This window comes from Nicotiana tabacum, chromosome 6, assembly GCF_000715075.1.
Source record: "Nicotiana tabacum cultivar K326 chromosome 6, ASM71507v2, whole genome shotgun sequence".
NCBI classification, from domain to species: Eukaryota; Viridiplantae; Streptophyta; class Magnoliopsida; order Solanales; family Solanaceae; genus Nicotiana; species Nicotiana tabacum.
Window position 1 is genome coordinate 23,263,736 of NC_134085.1, and position 18,579 is coordinate 23,282,314.

Below are 18,579 nucleotides of genomic sequence, written 5' to 3' on the forward strand. Positions count from 1 at the left end.
TTTAGGGTTTAAAACCCTAATGCTGATTAAAGGAAAAAGTTCAGTTTAGGGTTTAAAACCCTAATGCTGACTGAATGGAAAAATTCAGTTTAAGGATTAAAACCCTAATGCTGATTAAAGTAAAAAGTTCAGTTTAGGGTTTAAAACCCTAATGCTGACTGAATGGAAAAATTCAGTTTAGCGTTTAAAACCCTAATGCTGATTAAAGGAAAAAGTTTAGTTTAGGGTTTAAAACCCTAATGCTGACTGAATGGAAAAAGTTCAGTTTAGGGTTTAAAACCCTAATGCTGTCTGAATTGAAAAAGTTCAGTTTAGGGTTAAAAATCCTAATGCTGACTAAAGGGAAGAGTTCACTATAGGGTTTAAAACCCTAATGTTGATTAAAGGAAAAAGTTCAGTTTTAGGGTTTAAAACCCTAATACTGACTGAATGGGAAAAGTTCAGTTTAGGGTTTAAAACCCTAATGCTGACTGAATGGAAAAAGTTTAAATTAGGGTTTAAAACCCTAATGCAGACTGAATGGAAAAAGTTCAGTTAGGGTTTAAAACCCTAATGCTGATTGAAGGAAAAAGTTCAGTTTAGGGTTTAAAACCCTAATGCTGACTGAAAGGAAAAAGTTCAGTTTAAGGATTAAAACCCTAATGCTGATTAAAGGAAAAATTCAGTTTAGGGTTTAAAACCCTAATGCTGACTGAATAAAAAAAGTTCAGTTTAGGGTTTAAAACCGTAATGCTGACTGAATGGAAAAGTTCAGTTTAGGGTTTAAAATCCTAATGCTGATTAAATGGAAAAAGTTCAGTTTAGGGTTTAAAACCCTAATACTGACTGAATGGAAAAATTCAGTTTAGCGTTTAAAACCCTAATGCTGATTAAAGGAAAAAGTTCAGTTTAGGGTTTAAAACCCTAATGCTGACTGAATGGAAAAAGTTCAGTTTAGGGTTTAAAACCCTAATGCTGACTGAATTGAAAAAGTTCAGTTTAGGGTTTAAAATCCTAATGCTGACTAAAGGGAAGAGTTCAGTATAGGGTTTAAAACCCTAATGCTGATTAAAGGAAAAAGTTCAGTTTTAGGGTTTAAAACCCTAATGCTGACTGAATGGGAAAAGTTCAGTTTAGGGTTTAAAACCCTAATGCTGACTGAATGGAAAAAGTTCAAATTAGGGTTTAAAACCCTAATGCAGACTGAATGGAAAAAGTTCAGTTTAGGGTTTAAAACCCTAATGCTGATTGAAGGAAAAAGTTCAGTTTAGGGTTTAAAACCCTAATGCTGACTGAAAGGAAAAAGTTCAGTTTAGGGTTTAAAACCCTAATGCTGACTGAATGGAAAAATTCAGTTTAGGGTTTAAAACCCTAATGCTGATTAAAGGAAAAAGTTCAGTTTAGGGTTTAAAACCCTAATGCTGACTGGATGGAAAAAGTTCAAATTAGGGTTTAAAACCCTAATGCAGACTGAATGGAAAAAGTTCAGTTTAGGGTTTAAAACCCTAATGCTGATTAAAGGAAAAAGTTCAGTTTAGGGTTTAAAACCCTAATGCTGACTGAATGGAAAAAGTTCAGTTTAGTGTTTAAAACCCTAATGCTGACTGAATGGAAAAATTCAGTTTAGGGTTTAAAACCCTAATGCTGATTAAAGGAAAAAGTTCAGTTTAGGGTTTAATACCCTAATGCTGACTGGATGGAAAAAGTTCAGTTTAGGGTTTAAAACCCTAATGCTCACTGAATGGAAAAAGTTCAGCTTAGGGTTTAAAACCCTAATGCCGACTAAAGGAAACAATTCATTTTAGGGTTTAAAACCCTAATGCTGATTAAAGGAAAAAGTTCAGTTTAGGGTTTAAAACCCTAGTGCTGACTGAATGGAAAAATTCAGTTTAGGGTTTAAAACTCTAATGCTGATTAAAGGAAAAAGTTCAGTTTAGGGTTTTAAACTCTAATGTTAACTGAATGGAAAAAGTTCAGTTTAGGGTTTAAAACCCTAATGCTGACTGAATGAAAAAGTTAAGTTTAGGGTTTAAAACCCTAATGTTGATTAAAGAAAAAAGTTCAGTTTAGGGTTTAAAACCCTAATGCTGACTGAATGGAAAAATTCAGTTTAGGGTTTAAAACCCTAATGCTGATTAAAGGAAAAAGTTCAGTTTAGGGTTTAAAACCCTAATGCTGACTGAATGGAAAAAGTTTAGTTTAGGGTTTAAAACCCTAATGCTGACTAAAGGAAAGAGTTCAGTTTAGGGTTTAAAACCCTAATGCTGATTAAAGGAAAAAGTTCAGTTTAGGGTTTAAAACCCTAATGCTGATTAAAGGAAAAAGTTCAGTTTAGGGTTTAAAACCCTAATGCTGACTGAATGGAAAAATTCAGTTTAGGGTTTAAAACCCTAATGCTGATTAAAGGAAAAAGTTCAGTTTAGGGTTTAAAACCCTAATGCTGACTGGATGGAAAAAGTTCAGCTTAGGGTTTAAAACCCTAATGCCGACTAAAGGAAACAATTCAGTTTAGGGTTTAAAACCCTAATGCTGATTAAAGGAAAAAGTTCAGTTTAGGGTTTAAAACCCTAGTGCTGACAGAATGAAAAAGTTCAGTTTTAGGGTTTAAAACCCTAATGCTGATTAAAGGAAAAAGTTCAGTTTAGGGTTTAAAACCCTAATGCTGGCTGAATGGAAAATGTTCAGTTTAGGGTTTAAAACCCTAATGCTGACTAAAGGAAAGAGTTCAGTTTAGGATTTAAAACCCTAATGCTGATTAAAGGAAAAAGTTCAGTTTAGGGTTTAAAACCCTAATGCTGACTGAATGGAAAAAGTTCAGTTTAGGGTTTAAAACCCTAATGCTGACTAAAGGAAAAAGTTCAGTTTAGGGTTTAAAACCCTAATGCTGATTAAAGGAAAAAGTTCAGTTTAGGGTTTAAAACCCTAATGCTGACTGAATGGAAAAGTTTAGTTTAGGGTTTAAAACCCTAATGCTGATTAAAGGAAAAAGTTCAGTTTAGGGTTTAAAACCCTAATGCTGATTGAATGGAAAAATTCAGTTTAAGGATTAAAACCCTAATGCTGATTAAAGGAAAAAGTTCAGTTTAGGGTTTAAAACCCTAATGCTGAATGAATAGAAAAAGTTCAGTTTAGGGTTTAAAACCGTAATGCTGACTGAATGGAAAAGTTCAGTTTAGGGTTTAAAATCCTAATGCTGATTAAAGGAAAAAGTTCAGTTTAGGGTTTAAAACCCTAATGCTGACTGAATGGAAAAATTCAGTTTAGCGTTTAAAACCCTAATGCTGATTAAAGGAAAAAGTTCAGTTTAGGGTTTAAAACCCTAATGCTGACTGAATGGAAAAAGTTCAGTTTAGGGTTTAAAACCCTAATGCTGACTGAATTGAAAAAGTTCAGTTTAGGGTTTAAAATCCTAATGCTGACTAAAGGGAAGAGTTCAGTATAGGGTTTAAAACCCTAATGCTGATTAAAGGAAAAAGTTCAGTTTTAGGGTTTAAAACCCTAATGCTGACTGAATGGGAAAAGTTCAGTTTAGGGTTTAAAACCCTAATGCTGACTGAATGGAAAAAGTTCAAATTAGGGTTTAAAACCCTAATGCAGACTGAATGGAAAAAGTTCAGTTTAGGGTTTAAAACACTAATGCTGATTGAAGGAAAAAGTTCAGTTTAGGGTTTAAAACCCTAATGCTGACTGAATGGAAAAAGTTCAGTTTAGGGTTTAAAACCCTAATGCTGACTGAATGGAAAAATTCAGTTTAGGGTTTAAAACCCTAATGCTGATTAAAGGAAAAAGTTCAGTTTAGGGTTTAAAACCCTAATGCTGACTGGATGGAAAAAGTTCAGTTTAGGGTTTAAAACCCTAATGCTCACTGAATGGAAAAAGTTCAGCTTAGGGTTTAAAACCCTAATGCCGACTAAAGGAAACAATTCAGTTTAGGGTTTAAAACCCTAATGCTGATTAAAGGAAAAAGTTCAGTTTAGGGTTTAAAACCCTAGTGCTGACAGAATGAAAAAGTTCAGTTTTAGGGTTTAAAACCCTAATGCTGATTAAAGGAAAAAGTTCAGTTTAGGGTTTAAAACCCTAATGCTGACTGAATGGAAAATGTTCAGTTTAGGGTTTAAAACCCTAATGCTGACTAAAGGAAAGAGTTCAGTTTAGGGTTTAAAACCCTAATGCTGATTAAAGGAAAAAGTTCAGTTTAGGGTTTAAAACCCTAATGCTGACTGAATTGAAAAAGTTCAGTTTAGAGTTTAAAATCCTAATGCTGACTAAAGGGAAGAGTTCAGTATAGGGTTTAAAACCCTAATGCTGATTAAAGGAAAAAGTTCAGTTTTAGGGTTTAAAACCCTAATGCTGACTGAATGGGAAAAGTTCAGTTTAGGGTTTAAAACCCTAATGCTGACTGAATGGAAAAAGTTCAAATTAGGGTTTAAAACCCTAATGCAGACTGAATGGAAAAAGTTCAGTTTAGGGTTTAAAACCCTAATGCTGATTGAAGGAAAAAGTTCAGTTTAGGGTTTAAAACCCTAATGCTGACTGAATGGAAAAAGTTCAGTTTAGGGTTTAAAACCCTAATGCTGACTGAATGGAAAAATTCAGTTTAGGGTTTAAAACCCTAATGCTGATTAAAGGAAACAGTTCAGTTTAGGGTTTAAAACCCTAATGCTGACTGGATGGAAAAAGTTCAGTTTAGGGTTTAAAACCCTAATGCTCACTGAATGGAAAAAGTTCAGCTTAGGGTTTAAAACCCTAATGCCGACTAAAGGAAACAATTCAGTTTAGGGTTTAAAACCCTAATGCTGATTAAAGGAAAAAGTTCAGTTTAGGGTTTAAAACCCTAGTGCTGACAGAATGAAAAAGTTCAGTTTTAGGGTTTAAAACCCTAATGTTGATTAAAGGAAAAAGTTCAGTTTAGGGTTTAAAACCCTAATGCTGACTGAATGGAAAATGTTCAGTTTAGGGTTTAAAACCCTAATGCTGACTAAAGGAAAGAGTTCAGTTTAGGGTTTAAAACCCTAATGCTGATTAAAGGAAAAAGTTCAGTTTAGGGTTTAAAACCCTAATGCTGACTGAATGGAAAAAGTTCAGTTTAGGGTTAAAAACCCTAATGCCGACTAAAGGAAAGAGTTCAGTTTAGGGTTTAAAACCCTAATGCTGATTAAAGGAAAAAGTTCAGTTTAGGGTTTAAAACCCTAATGCTGATTGAAGGAAAAAGTTCAGTTTAGGGTTTAAAACCCTAATGCTGACTGAATGGAAAAAGTTCAGTTTAGGGTTTAAAACCCTAATGCTGACTGAATGGAAAAATTCAGTTTAGGGTTTAAAACCCTAATGCTGATTAAAGGAAACAGTTCAGTTTAGGGTTTAAAACCCTAATGCTGACTGGATGGAAAAAGTTCAGTTTAGGGTTTAAAACCCTAATGCTCACTGAATGGAAAAAGTTCAGCTTAGGGTTTAAAACCCTAATGCCGACTAAAGGAAACAATTCAGTTTAGGGTTTAAAACCCTAATGCTGATTAAAGGAAAAAGTTCAGTTTAGGGTTTAAAACCCTAGTGCTGACAGAATGAAAAAGTTCAGTTTTAGGGTTTAAAACCCTAATGCTGATTAAAGGAAAAAGTTCAGTTTAGGGTTTAAAACCCTAATGCTGACTGAATGGAAAATGTTCAGTTTAGGGTTTAAAACCCTAATGCTGACTAAAGGAAAGAGTTCAGTTTAGGGTTTAAAACCCTAATGCTGATTAAAGGAAAAAGTTCAGTTTAGGGTTTAAAACCCTAATGCTGACTGAATGGAAAAAGTTCAGTTTAGGGTTAAAAACCCTAATGCCGACTAAAGGAAAGAGTTCAGTTTAGGGTTTAAAACCCTAATGCTGATTAAAGGAAAAAGTTCAGTTTAGGGTTTAAAACCCTAGTGTTGACTGAATGGAAAAATTCTGTTTAGGGTTTAAAACCCTAATGTTGACTGAATGGAAAAGTTCAGTTTAGGGTTTAAAACCCTAATGCTGACTGAATGGAAAAAGTTCAGTTTAGGGTTTAAAACCCTAATACTGACTAAAGGAAAGAGTTCAGTTTAGGGTTTAAAACCCTAATGCTGACTGAATAGAAAAAGTTCAGTTTAGGGTTTAAAACCGTAATGCTGACTGAATGGAAAAGTTCAGTTTAGGGTTTAAAATCCTAATGCTGATTAAAGGAAAAAGTTCAGTTTAGGGTTTAAAACCCTAATGCTGACTGAATGGAAAAATTCAGTTTAGCGTTTAAAACCCTAATGCTGATTAAAGGAAAAAGTTCAGTTTAGGGTTTAAAACCCTAATGCTGACTGAATGGAAAAAGTTCAGTTTAGGGTTTAAAACCCTAATGCTGACTGAATTGAAAAAGTTCAGTTTAGGGTTTAAAATCCTAATGCTGACTAAAGGGAAGAGTTCAGTATAGGGTTTAAAACCCTAATGCTGATTAAAGGAAAAAGTTCAGTTTTAGGGTTTAAAACCCTAATGCTGACTGAATGGGAAAAGTTCAGTTTAGGGTTTAAAACCCTAATGCTGACTGAATGGAAAAAGTTCAAATTAGGGTTTAAAACCCTAATGCAGACTGAATGGAAAAAGTTCAGTTTAGGGTTTAAAACACTAATGCTGATTGAAGGAAAAAGTTCAGTTTAGGGTTTAAAACCCTAATGCTGACTGAATGGAAAAAGTTCAGTTTAGGGTTTAAAACCCTAATGCTGACTGAATGGAAAAATTCAGTTTAGGGTTTAAAACCCTAATGCTGATTAAAGGAAAAAGTTCAGTTTAGGGTTTAAAACCCTAATGCTGACTGGATGGAAAAAGTTCAGTTTAGGGTTTAAAACCCTAATGCTCACTGAATGGAAAAAGTTCAGCTTAGGGTTTAAAACCCTAATGCCGACTAAAGGAAACAATTCAGTTTAGGGTTTAAAACCCTAATGCTGATTAAAGGAAAAAGTTCAGTTTAGGGTTTAAAACCCTAGTGCTGACAGAATGAAAAAGTTCAGTTTTAGGGTTTAAAACCCTAATGCTGATTAAAGGAAAAAGTTCAGTTTAGTGTTTAAAACCCTAATGCTGGCTGAATGGAAAATGTTCAGTTTAGGGTTTAAAACCCTAATGCTGACTAAAGGAAAGAGTTCAGTTTAGGGTTTAAAACCCTAATGCTGATTAAAGGAAAACCCTAATGCTGACTGAATGGAAAAAGTTCAGTTTAGGGTTTAAAACCCTAATGCTGACTGAATGGAAAAAGTTCAGTTTAGGGTTTAAAACCCTAATGCTGATTAAAGGAAAAAGTTCAGTTTAGGGTTTAAAACCCTAATGCTGACTGAATGGAAAAGTTTAGTTTAGGGTTTAAAACCCTAATGCTGATTAAAGGAAAAAGTTCAGTTTAGGGTTTAAAACCCTAATGCTGACTGAATGGAAAAATTCAGTTTAAGGATTAAAACCCTAATGCTGATTAAAGGAAAAAGTTCAGTTTAGGGTTTAAAACCCTAATGCAGACTGAATGGAAAAAGTTCAGTTTAGGGTTTAAAACCCTAATGCTGATTGAAGGAAAAAGTTCAGTTTAGGGTTTAAAACCCTAATGCTGACTGAATGGAAAAAGTTCAGTTTAGGGTTTAAAACCCTAATGCTGACTGAATGGAAAAATTCAGTTTAGGGTTTAAAACCCTAATGCTGATTAAAGGAAACAGTTCAGTTTAGGGTTTAAAACCCTAATGCTGACTGGATGGAAAAAGTTCAGTTTAGGGTTTAAAACCCTAATGCTCATTGAATGGAAAAAGTTCAGCTTAGGGTTTAAAACCCTAATGCCGACTAAAGGAAACAATTCAGTTTAGGGTTTAAAACCCTAATGCTGATTAAAGGAAAAAGTTCAGTTTAGGGTTTAAAACCCTAGTGCTGACAGAATGAAAAAGTTCAGTTTTAGGGTTTAAAACCCTAATGCTGATTAAAGGAAAAAGTTCAGTTTAGGGTTTAAAACCCTAATGCTGACTGAATGGAAAATGTTCAGTTTAGGGTTTAAAACCCTAATGCTGACTAAAGGAAAGAGTTCAGTTTAGGGTTTAAAACCCTAATGCTGATTAAAGGAAAAAGTTCAGTTTAGGGTTTAAAACCCTAATGCTGACTGAATGGAAAAAGTTCAGTTTAGGGTTAAAAACCCTAATGCCGACTAAAGGAAAGAGTTCAGTTTAGGGTTTAAAACCCTAATGCTGATTAAAGGAAAAAGTTCAGTTTAGGGTTTAAAACCCTAGTGTTGACTGAATGGAAAAATTCTGTTTAGGGTTTAAAACCCTAATGTTGACTGAATGGAAAAGTTCAGTTTAGGGTTTAAAACCCTAATGCTGACTGAATGGAAAAAGTTCAGTTTAGGGTTTAAAACCCTAATACTGACTAAAGGAAAGAGTTCAGTTTAGGGTTTAAAACCCTAATGCTGATTAAAGGAAAAAGTTCAGTTTAGGGTTTAAAACCCTAATGCTGACTGAATGGAAAAGTTTAGTTTAGGGTTTAAAACCCTAATGCTGATTAAAGGAAAAAGTTCAGTTTAGGGTTTAAAACCCTAATGCTGACTGAATAGAAAAAGTTCAGTTTAGGGTTTAAAACCGTAATGTTGACTGAATGGAAAAGTTCAGTTTAGGGTTTAAAATCCTAATGCTGATTAAAGGAAAAAGTTCAGTTTAGGGTTTAAAACCCTAATACTAACTGAATGGAAAAATTCAGTTTAGCGTTTAAAACCCTAATGCTGATTAAAGGAAAAAGTTCAGTTTAGGGTTTAAAACCCTAATGCTGACTGAATGGAAAAAGTTCAGTTTAGGGTTTAAAACCCTAATGCTGACTGAATTGAAAAAGTTCAGTTTAGGGTTTAAAATCCTAATGCTGACTAAAGGGAAGAGTTCAGTATAGGGTTTAAAACCCTAATGCTGATTAAAGGAAAAAGTTCAGTTTTAGGGTTTAAAACCCTAATGCTGACTGAATGGGAAAAGTTCAGTTTAGGGTTTAAAACCCTAATGCTGACTGAATGGAAAAAGTTCAAATTAGGGTTTAAAACCCTAATGCAGACTGAATGGAAAAAGTTCAGTTTAGGGTTTAAAACCCTAATGCTGATTGAAGGAAAAAGTTCAGTTTAGGGTTTAAAACCCTAATGCTGACTGAAAGGAAAAAGTTCAGTTTAGGGTTTAAAACCCTAATGCTGACTGAATGGAAAAATTCAGTTTAGGGTTTAAAACCCTAATGCTCACTGAATGGAAAAAGTTCAGCTTAGGGTTTAAAACCCTAATGCCGACTAAAGGAAACAATTCAGTTTAGGGTTTAAAACCCTAATGCTGATTAAAGGAAAAAGTTCAGTTTAGGGTTTAAAACCCTAGTGCTGACAGAATGAAAAAGTTCAGTTTTAGGGTTTAAAACCCTAATGTTGATTAAAGGAAAAAGTTCAGTTTAGGGTTTAAAACCCTAATGCTGACTGAATGGAAAATGTTCAGTTTAGGGTTTAAAACCCTAATGCTGACTAAAGGAAAGAGTTCAGTTTAGGGTTTAAAACCCTAATGCTGATTAAAGGAAAAAGTTCAGTTTAGGGTTTAAAACCCTAATGCTGACTGAATGGAAAAAGTTCAGTTTAGGGTTAAAAACCCTAATGCCGACTAAAGGAAAGAGTTCAGTTTAGGGTTTAAAACCCTAATGCTGATTAAAGGAAAAAGTTCAGTTTAGGGTTTAAAACCCTAATGCTGATTGAAGGAAAAAGTTCAGTTTAGGGTTTAAAACCCTAATGCTGACTGAATGGAAAAAGTTCAGTTTAGGGTTTAAAACCCTAATGCTGACTGAATGGAAAAATTCAGTTTAGGGTTTAAAACCCTAATGCTGATTAAAGGAAACAGTTCAGTTTAGGGTTTAAAACCCTAATGCTGACTGGATGGAAAAAGTTCAGTTTAGGGTTTAAAACCCTAATGCTCACTGAATGGAAAAAGTTCAGCTTAGGGTTTAAAACCCTAATGCCGACTAAAGGAAACAATTCAGTTTAGGGTTTAAAACCCTAATGCTGATTAAAGGAAAAAGTTCAGTTTAGGGTTTAAAACCCTAGTGCTGACAGAATGAAAAAGTTCAGTTTTAGGGTTTAAAACCCTAATGCTGATTAAAGGAAAAAGTTCAGTTTAGGGTTTAAAACCCTAATGCTGACTGAATGGAAAATGTTCAGTTTAGGGTTTAAAACCCTAATGCTGACTAAAGGAAAGAGTTCAGTTTAGGGTTTAAAACCCTAATGCTGATTAAAGGAAAAAGTTCAGTTTAGGGTTTAAAACCCTAATGCTGACTGAATGGAAAAAGTTCAGTTTAGGGTTAAAAACCCTAATGCCGACTAAAGGAAAGAGTTCAGTTTAGGGTTTAAAACCCTAATGCTGATTAAAGGAAAAAGTTCAGTTTAGGGTTTAAAACCCTAGTGTTGACTGAATGGAAAAATTCTGTTTAGGGTTTAAAACCCTAATGTTGACTGAATGGAAAAGTTCAGTTTAGGGTTTAAAACCCTAATGCTGACTGAATGGAAAAAGTTCAGTTTAGGGTTTAAAACCCTAATACTGACTAAAGGAAAGAGTTCAGTTTAGGGTTTAAAACCCTAATGCTGACTGAATAGAAAAAGTTCAGTTTAGGGTTTAAAACCGTAATGCTGACTGAATGGAAAAGTTCAGTTTAGGGTTTAAAATCCTAATGCTGATTAAAGGAAAAAGTTCAGTTTAGGGTTTAAAACCCTAATGCTGACTGAATGGAAAAATTCAGTTTAGCGTTTAAAACCCTAATGCTGATTAAAGGAAAAAGTTCAGTTTAGGGTTTAAAACCCTAATGCTGACTGAATGGAAAAAGTTCAGTTTAGGGTTTAAAACCCTAATGCTGACTGAATTGAAAAAGTTCAGTTTAGGGTTTAAAATCCTAATGCTGACTAAAGGGAAGAGTTCAGTATAGGGTTTAAAACCCTAATGCTGATTAAAGGAAAAAGTTCAGTTTTAGGGTTTAAAACCCTAATGCTGACTGAATGGGAAAAGTTCAGTTTAGGGTTTAAAACCCTAATGCTGACTGAATGGAAAAAGTTCAAATTAGGGTTTAAAACCCTAATGCAGACTGAATGGAAAAAGTTCAGTTTAGGGTTTAAAACACTAATGCTGATTGAAGGAAAAAGTTCAGTTTAGGGTTTAAAACCCTAATGCTGACTGAATGGAAAAAGTTCAGTTTAGGGTTTAAAACCCTAATGCTGACTGAATGGAAAAATTCAGTTTAGGGTTTAAAACCCTAATGCTGATTAAAGGAAAAAGTTCAGTTTAGGGTTTAAAACCCTAATGCTTACTGGATGGAAAAAGTTCAGTTTATGGTTTAAAACCCTAATGCTCACTGAATGGAAAAAGTTCAGCTTAGGGTTTAAAACCCTAATGCCGACTAAAGGAAACAATTCAGTTTAGGGTTTAAAACCCTAATGCTGATTAAAGGAAAAAGTTCAGTTTAGGGTTTAAAACCCTAGTGCTGACAGAATGAAAAAGTTCAGTTTTAGGGTTTAAAACCCTAATGCTGATTAAAGGAAAAAGTTCAGTTTAGTGTTTAAAACCCTAATGCTGGCTGAATGGAAAATGTTCAGTTTAGGGTTTAAAACCCTAATGCTGACTAAAGGAAAGAGTTCAGTTTAGGGTTTAAAACCCTAATGCTGATTAAAGGAAAACCCTAATGCTGACTGAATGGAAAAAGTTCAGTTTAGGGTTTAAAACCCTAATGCTGACTGAATGGAAAAAGTTCAGTTTAGGGTTTAAAACCCTAATGCTGATTAAAGGAAAAAGTTCAGTTTAGGGTTTAAAACCCTAATGCTGACTGAATGGAAAAGTTTAGTTTAGGGTTTAAAACCCTAATGCTGATTAAAGGAAAAAGTTCAGTTTAGGGTTTAAAACCCTAATGCTGACTGAATGGAAAAATTCAGTTTAAGGATTAAAACCCTAATGCTGATTAAAGGAAAAAGTTCAGTTTAGGGTTTAAAACCCTAATGCAGACTGAATGGAAAAAGTTCAGTTTAGGGTTTAAAACCCTAATGCTGATTAAAGGAAAAAGTTCAGTTTAGGGTTCAAAACCCTAATGCTGACAGAATGAAAAAGTTCAGTTTTAGGGTTTAAAACCCTAATGCTGATTAAAGGAAAAAGTTCAGTTTAGTGTTTAAAACCCTAATGCTGGCTGAATGGAAAATGTTCAGTTTAGGGTTTAAAACCCTAATGCTGACTAAAGGAAAGAGTTCAGTTTAGGGTTTAAAACCCTAATGCTGATTAAAGGAAAACCCTAATGCTGACTGAATGGAAAAAGTTCAGTTTAGGGTTTAAAACCCTAATGCTGACTGAATGGAAAAAGTTCAGTTTAGGGTTTAAAACCCTAATGCTGATTAAAGGAAAAAGTTCAGTTTAGGGTTTAAAACCCTAATGCTGACTGAATGGAAAAGTTTAGTTTAGGGTTTAAAACCCTAATGCTGATTAAAGGAAAAAGTTCAGTTTAGGGTTTAAAACCCTAATGCTGACTGAATGGAAAAATTCAGTTTAGGGTTTAAAACCCTAATGCTGATTGAAGGAAAAAGTTCAGTTTAGGGTTTAAAACCCTAATGCTGACTGAATGGAAAAAGTTCAGTTTAGGGTTTAAAACCCTAATGCTGACTGAATGGAAAAATTCAGTTTAGGGTTTAAAACCCTAATGCTGATTAAAGGAAACAGTTCAGTTTAGGGTTTAAAACCCTAATGCTGACTGGATGGAAAAAGTTCAGTTTAGGGTTTAAAACCCTAATGCTCATTGAATGGAAAAAGTTCAGCTTAGGGTTTAAAACCCTAATGCCGACTAAAGGAAACAATTCAGTTTAGGGTTTAAAACCCTAATGCTGATTAAAGGAAAAAGTTCAGTTTAGGGTTTAAAACCCTAGTGCTGACAGAATGAAAAAGTTCAGTTTTAGGGTTTAAAACCCTAATGCTGATTAAAGGAAAAAGTTCAGTTTAGGGTTTAAAACCCTAATGCTGACTGAATGGAAAATGTTCAGTTTAGGGTTTAAAACCCTAATGCTGACTAAAGGAAAGAGTTCAGTTTAGGGTTTAAAACCCTAATGCTGATTAAAGGAAAAAGTTCAGTTTAGGGTTTAAAACCCTAATGCTGACTGAATGGAAAAAGTTCAGTTTAGGGTTAAAAACCCTAATGCCGACTAAAGGAAAGAGTTCAGTTTAGGGTTTAAAACCCTAATGCTGATTAAAGGAAAAAGTTCAGTTTAGGGTTTAAAACCCTAGTGTTGACTGAATGGAAAAATTCTGTTTAGGGTTTAAAACCCTAATGTTGACTGAATGGAAAAGTTCAGTTTAGGGTTTAAAACCCTAATGCTGACTGAATGGAAAAAGTTCAGTTTAGGGTTTAAAACCCTAATACTGACTAAAGGAAAGAGTTCAGTTTAGGGTTTAAAACCCTAATGCTGATTAAAGGAAAAAGTTCAGTTTAGGGTTTAAAACCCTAATGCTGACTGAATGGAAAAGTTTAGTTTAGGGTTTAAAACCCTAATGCTGATTAAAGGAAAAAGTTCAGTTTAGGGTTTAAAACCCTAATGCTGACTGAATAGAAAAAGTTCAGTTTAGGGTTTAAAACCGTAATGTTGACTGAATGGAAAAGTTCAGTTTAGGGTTTAAAATCCTAATGCTGATTAAAGGAAAAAGTTCAGTTTAGGGTTTAAAACCCTAATACTAACTGAATGGAAAAATTCAGTTTAGCGTTTAAAACCCTAATGCTGATTAAAGGAAAAAGTTCAGTTTAGGGTTTAAAACCCTAATGCTGACTGAATGGAAAAAGTTCAGTTTAGGGTTTAAAACCCTAATGCTGACTGAATTGAAAAAGTTCAGTTTAGGGTTTAAAATCCTAATGCTGACTAAAGGGAAGAGTTCAGTATAGGGTTTAAAACCCTAATGCTGATTAAAGGAAAAAGTTCAGTTTTAGGGTTTAAAACCCTAATGCTGACTGAATGGGAAAAGTTCAGTTTAGGGTTTAAAACCCTAATGCTGACTGAATGGAAAAAGTTCAAATTAGGGTTTAAAACCCTAATGCAGACTGAATGGAAAAAGTTCAGTTTAGGGTTTAAAACCCTAATGCTGATTGAAGGAAAAAGTTCAGTTTAGGGTTTAAAACCCTAATGCTGACTGAAAGGAAAAAGTTCAGTTTAGGGTTTAAAACCCTAATGCTGACTGAATGGAAAAATTCAGTTTAGGGTTTAAAACCCTAATGCTGATTAAAGGAAAAAGTTCAGTTTAGGGTTTAAAACCCTAATGCTGACTGGATGGAAAAAGTTCAAATTAGGGTTTAAAACCCTAATGCAGACTGAATGGAAAAAGTTCAGTTTAGGGTTTAAAACCCTAATGCTGATTAAAGGAAAAAGTTCAGTTTAGGGTTTAAAACCCTAATGCTGACTGAATGGAAAAAGTTCAGTTTAGTGTTTAAAACTCTAATGCTGACTGAATGGAAAAATTCAGTTTAGGGTTTAAAACCCTAATGCTGATTAAAGGAAAAAGTTCAGTTTAGGGTTTAATACCCTAATGCTGACTGGATGGAAAAAGTTCAGTTTAGGGTTTAAAACCCTAATGCTCACTGAATGGAAAAAGTTCAGCTTAGGGTTTAAAACCCTAATGCCGACTAAAGGAAACAATTCATTTTAGGGTTTAAAACCCTAATGCTGATTAAAGGAAAAAGTTCAGTTTAGGGTTTAAAACCCTAGTGCTGACTGAATGGAAAAATTCAGTTTAGGGTTTAAAACTCTAATGCTGATTAAAGGAAAAAGTTCAGTTTAGGGTTTTAAACTCTAATGTTAACTGAATGGAAAAAGTTCAGTTTAGGGTTTAAAACCCTAATGCTGACTGAATGAAAAAGTTAAGTTTAGGGTTTAAAACCCTAATGTTGATTAAAGAAAAAAGTTCAGTTTAGGGTTTAAAACCCTAATGCTGACTGAATGGAAAAATTCAGTTTAGGGTTTAAAACCCTAATGCTGATTAAAGGAAAAAGTTCAGTTTAGGGTTTAAAACCCTAATGCTGACTGAATGGAAAGAGTTCAGTTTAGGGTTTAAAACCCTAATGCTGACTAAAGGAAAGAGTTCAGTTTAGCGTTTAAAACCCTAATGCTGATTAAAGGAAAAAGTTCAGTTTAGGGTTTAAAACCCTAATGCTGACTGAATGGAAAAATTCAGTTTAGGGTTTAAAACCCTAATGCTGATTAAAGGAAAAAGTTCAGTTTAGGGTTTAAAACCCTAATGCTGACTGGATGGAAAAAGTTCAGTTTAGGGTTTAAAACCCTAATGCTCACTGAATGGAAAAAGTTCAGCTTAGGGTTTAATACCCTAATGCCGACTAAAGGAAACAATTCAGTTTAGGGTTTAAAACCCTAATGCTGATTAAAGGAAAAAGTTCAGTTTAGGGTTTAAAACCCTAGTGCTGACAGAATGAAAAAGTTCAGTTTTAGGGTTTAAAACCCTAATGCTGATTAAAGGAAAAAGTTCAGTTTAGGGTTTAAAACCCTAATGCTGGCTGAATGGAAAATGTTCAGTTTAGGGTTTAAAACCCTAATGCTGACTAAAGGAAAGAGTTCAGTTTAGGGTTTAAAACCCTAATGCTGATTAAAGGAAAAAGTTCAGTTTAGGGTTTAAAACCCTAATGCTGACTGAATGGAAAAAGTTCAGTTTAGGGTTTAAAACCCTAATGCTGACTAAAGGAAAAAGTTCAGTTTAGGGTTTAAAACCCTAATGCTGATTAAAGGAAAAAGTTCAGTTTAGGGTTTAAAACCCTAATGCTGACTGAATGGAAAAGTTTAGTTTAGGGTTTAAAACCCTAATGCTGATTAAAGGAAAAAGTTCAGTTTAGGGTTTAAAACCCTAATGCTGACTGAATGGAAAAATTCAGTTTAAGGATTAAAACCCTAATGCTGATTAAAGGAAAAAGTTCAGTTTAGGGTTTAAAACCCTAATGCTGACTGAATAGAAAAAGTTCAGTTTAGGGTTTAAAACCGTAATGCTGACTGAATGGAAAAGTTCAGTTTAGGGTTTAAAATCCTAATGCTGATTAAAGGAAAAAGTTCAGTTTAGGGTTTAAAACCCTAATGCTGACTGAATGGAAAAATTCAGTTTAGCGTTTAAAACCCTAATGCTGATTAAAGGAAAAAGTTCAGTTTAGGGTTTAAAACCCTAATGCTGACTGAATGGAAAAAGTTCAGTTTAGGGTTTAAAACCCTAATGCTGACTGAATTGAAAAAGTTCAGTTTAGGGTTTAAAATCCTAATGCTGACTAAAGGGAAGAGTTCAGTATAGGGTTTAAAACCCTAATGCTGATTAAAGGAAAAAGTTCAGTTTTAGGGTTTAAAACCCTAATGCTGACTGAATGGGAAAAGTTCAGTTTAGGGTTTAAAACCCTAATGCTGACTGAATGGAAAAAGTTCAAATTAGGGTTTAAAACCCTAATGCAGACTGAATGGAAAAAGTTCAGTTTAGGGTTTAAAACACTAATGCTGATTGAAGGAAAAAGTTCAGTTTAGGGTTTAAAACCCTAATGCTGACTGAATGGAAAAAGTTCAGTTTAGGGTTTAAAACCCTAATGCTGACTGAATGGAAAAAGTTCAGTTTAGGGTTTAAAACCCTAATGCTGACTGAATGGAAAAATTCAGTTTAGGGTTTAAAACCCTAATGCTGATTAAAGGAAACAGTTCAGTTTAGGGTTTAAAACCCTAATGCTGACTGGATGGAAAAAGTTCAGTTTAGGGTTTAAAACCCTAATGCTCATTGAATGGAAAAAGTTCAGCTTAGGGTTTAAAACCCTAATGCCGACTAAAGGAAACAATTCAGTTTAGGGTTTAAAACCCTAATGCTGATTAAAGGAAAAAGTTCAGTTTAGGGTTTAAAACCCTAGTGCTGACAGAATGAAAAAGTTCAGTTTTAGGGTTTAAAACCCTAATGCTGATTAAAGGAAAAAGTTCAGTTTAGGGTTTAAAACCCTAATGCTGACTGAATGGAAAATGTTCAGTTTAGGGTTTAAAACCCTAATGCTGACTAAAGGAAAGAGTTCAGTTTAGGGTTTAAAACCCTAATGCTGATTAAAGGAAAAAGTTCAGTTTAGGGTTTAAAACCCTAATGCTGACTGAATGGAAAAAGTTCAGTTTAGGGTTAAAAACCCTAATGCCGACTAAAGGAAAGAGTTCAGTTTAGGGTTTAAAACCCTAATGCTGATTAAAGGAAAAAGTTCAGTTTAGGGTTTAAAACCCTAGTGTTGACTGAATGGAAAAATTCTGTTTAGGGTTTAAAACCCTAATGTTGACTGAATGGAAAAGTTCAGTTTAGGGTTTAAAACCCTAATGCTGACTGAATGGAAAAAGTTCAGTTTAGGGTTTAAAACCCTAATACTGACTAAAGGAAAGAGTTCAGTTTAGGGTTTAAAACCCTAATGCTGATTAAAGGAAAAAGTTCAGTTTAGGGTTTAAAACCCTAATGCTGACTGAATGGAAAAGTTTAGTTTAGGGTTTAAAACCCTAATGCTGATTAAAGGAAAAAGTTCAGTTTAGGGTTTAAAACCCTAATGCTGACTGAATAGAAAAAGTTCAGTTTAGGGTTTAAAACCGTAATGTTGACTGAATGGAAAAGTTCAGTTTAGGGTTTAAAATCCTAATGCTGATTAAAGGAAAAAGTTCAGTTTAGGGTTTAAAACCCTAATACTAACTGAATGGAAAAATTCAGTTTAGCGTTTAAAACCCTAATGCTGATTAAAGGAAAAAGTTCAGTTTAGGGTTTAAAACCCTAATGCTGACTGAATGGAAAAAGTTCAGTTTAGGGTTTAAAACCCTAATGCTGACTGAATTGAAAAAGTTCAGTTTAGGGTTTAAAATCCTAATGCTGACTAAAGGGAAGAGTTCAGTATAGGGTTTAAAACCCTAATGCTGATTAAAGGAAAAAGTTCAGTTTTAGGGTTTAAAACCCTAATGCTGACTGAATGGGAAAAGTTCAGTTTAGGGTTTAAAACCCTAATGCTGACTGAATGGAAAAAGTTCAAATTAGGGTTTAAAACCCTAATGCAGACTGAATGGAAAAAGTTCAGTTTAGGGTTTAAAACCCTAATGCTGATTGAAGGAAAAAGTTCAGTTTAGGGTTTAAAACCCTAATGCTGACTGAAAGGAAAAAGTTCAGTTTAGGGTTTAAAACCCTAATGCTGACTGAATGGAAAAATTCAGTTTAGGGTTTAAAACCCTAATGCTGATTAAAGGAAAAAGTTCAGTTTAGGGTTTAAAACCCTAATGCTGACTGGATGGAAAAAGTTCAAATTAGGGTTTAAAACCCTAATGCAGACTGAATGGAAAAAGTTCAGTTTAGGGTTTAAAACCCTAATGCTGATTAAAGGAAAAAGTTCAGTTTAGGGTTTAAAACCCTAATGCTGACTGAATGGAAAAAGTTCAGTTTAGTGTTTAAAACCCTAATGCTGACTGAATGGAAAAATTCAGTTTAGGGTTTAAAACCCTAATGCTGATTAAAGGAAAAAGTTCAGTTTAGGGTTTAATACCCTAATGCTGACTGGATGGAAAAAGTTCAGTTTAGGGTTTAAAACCCTAATGCTCACTGAATGGAAA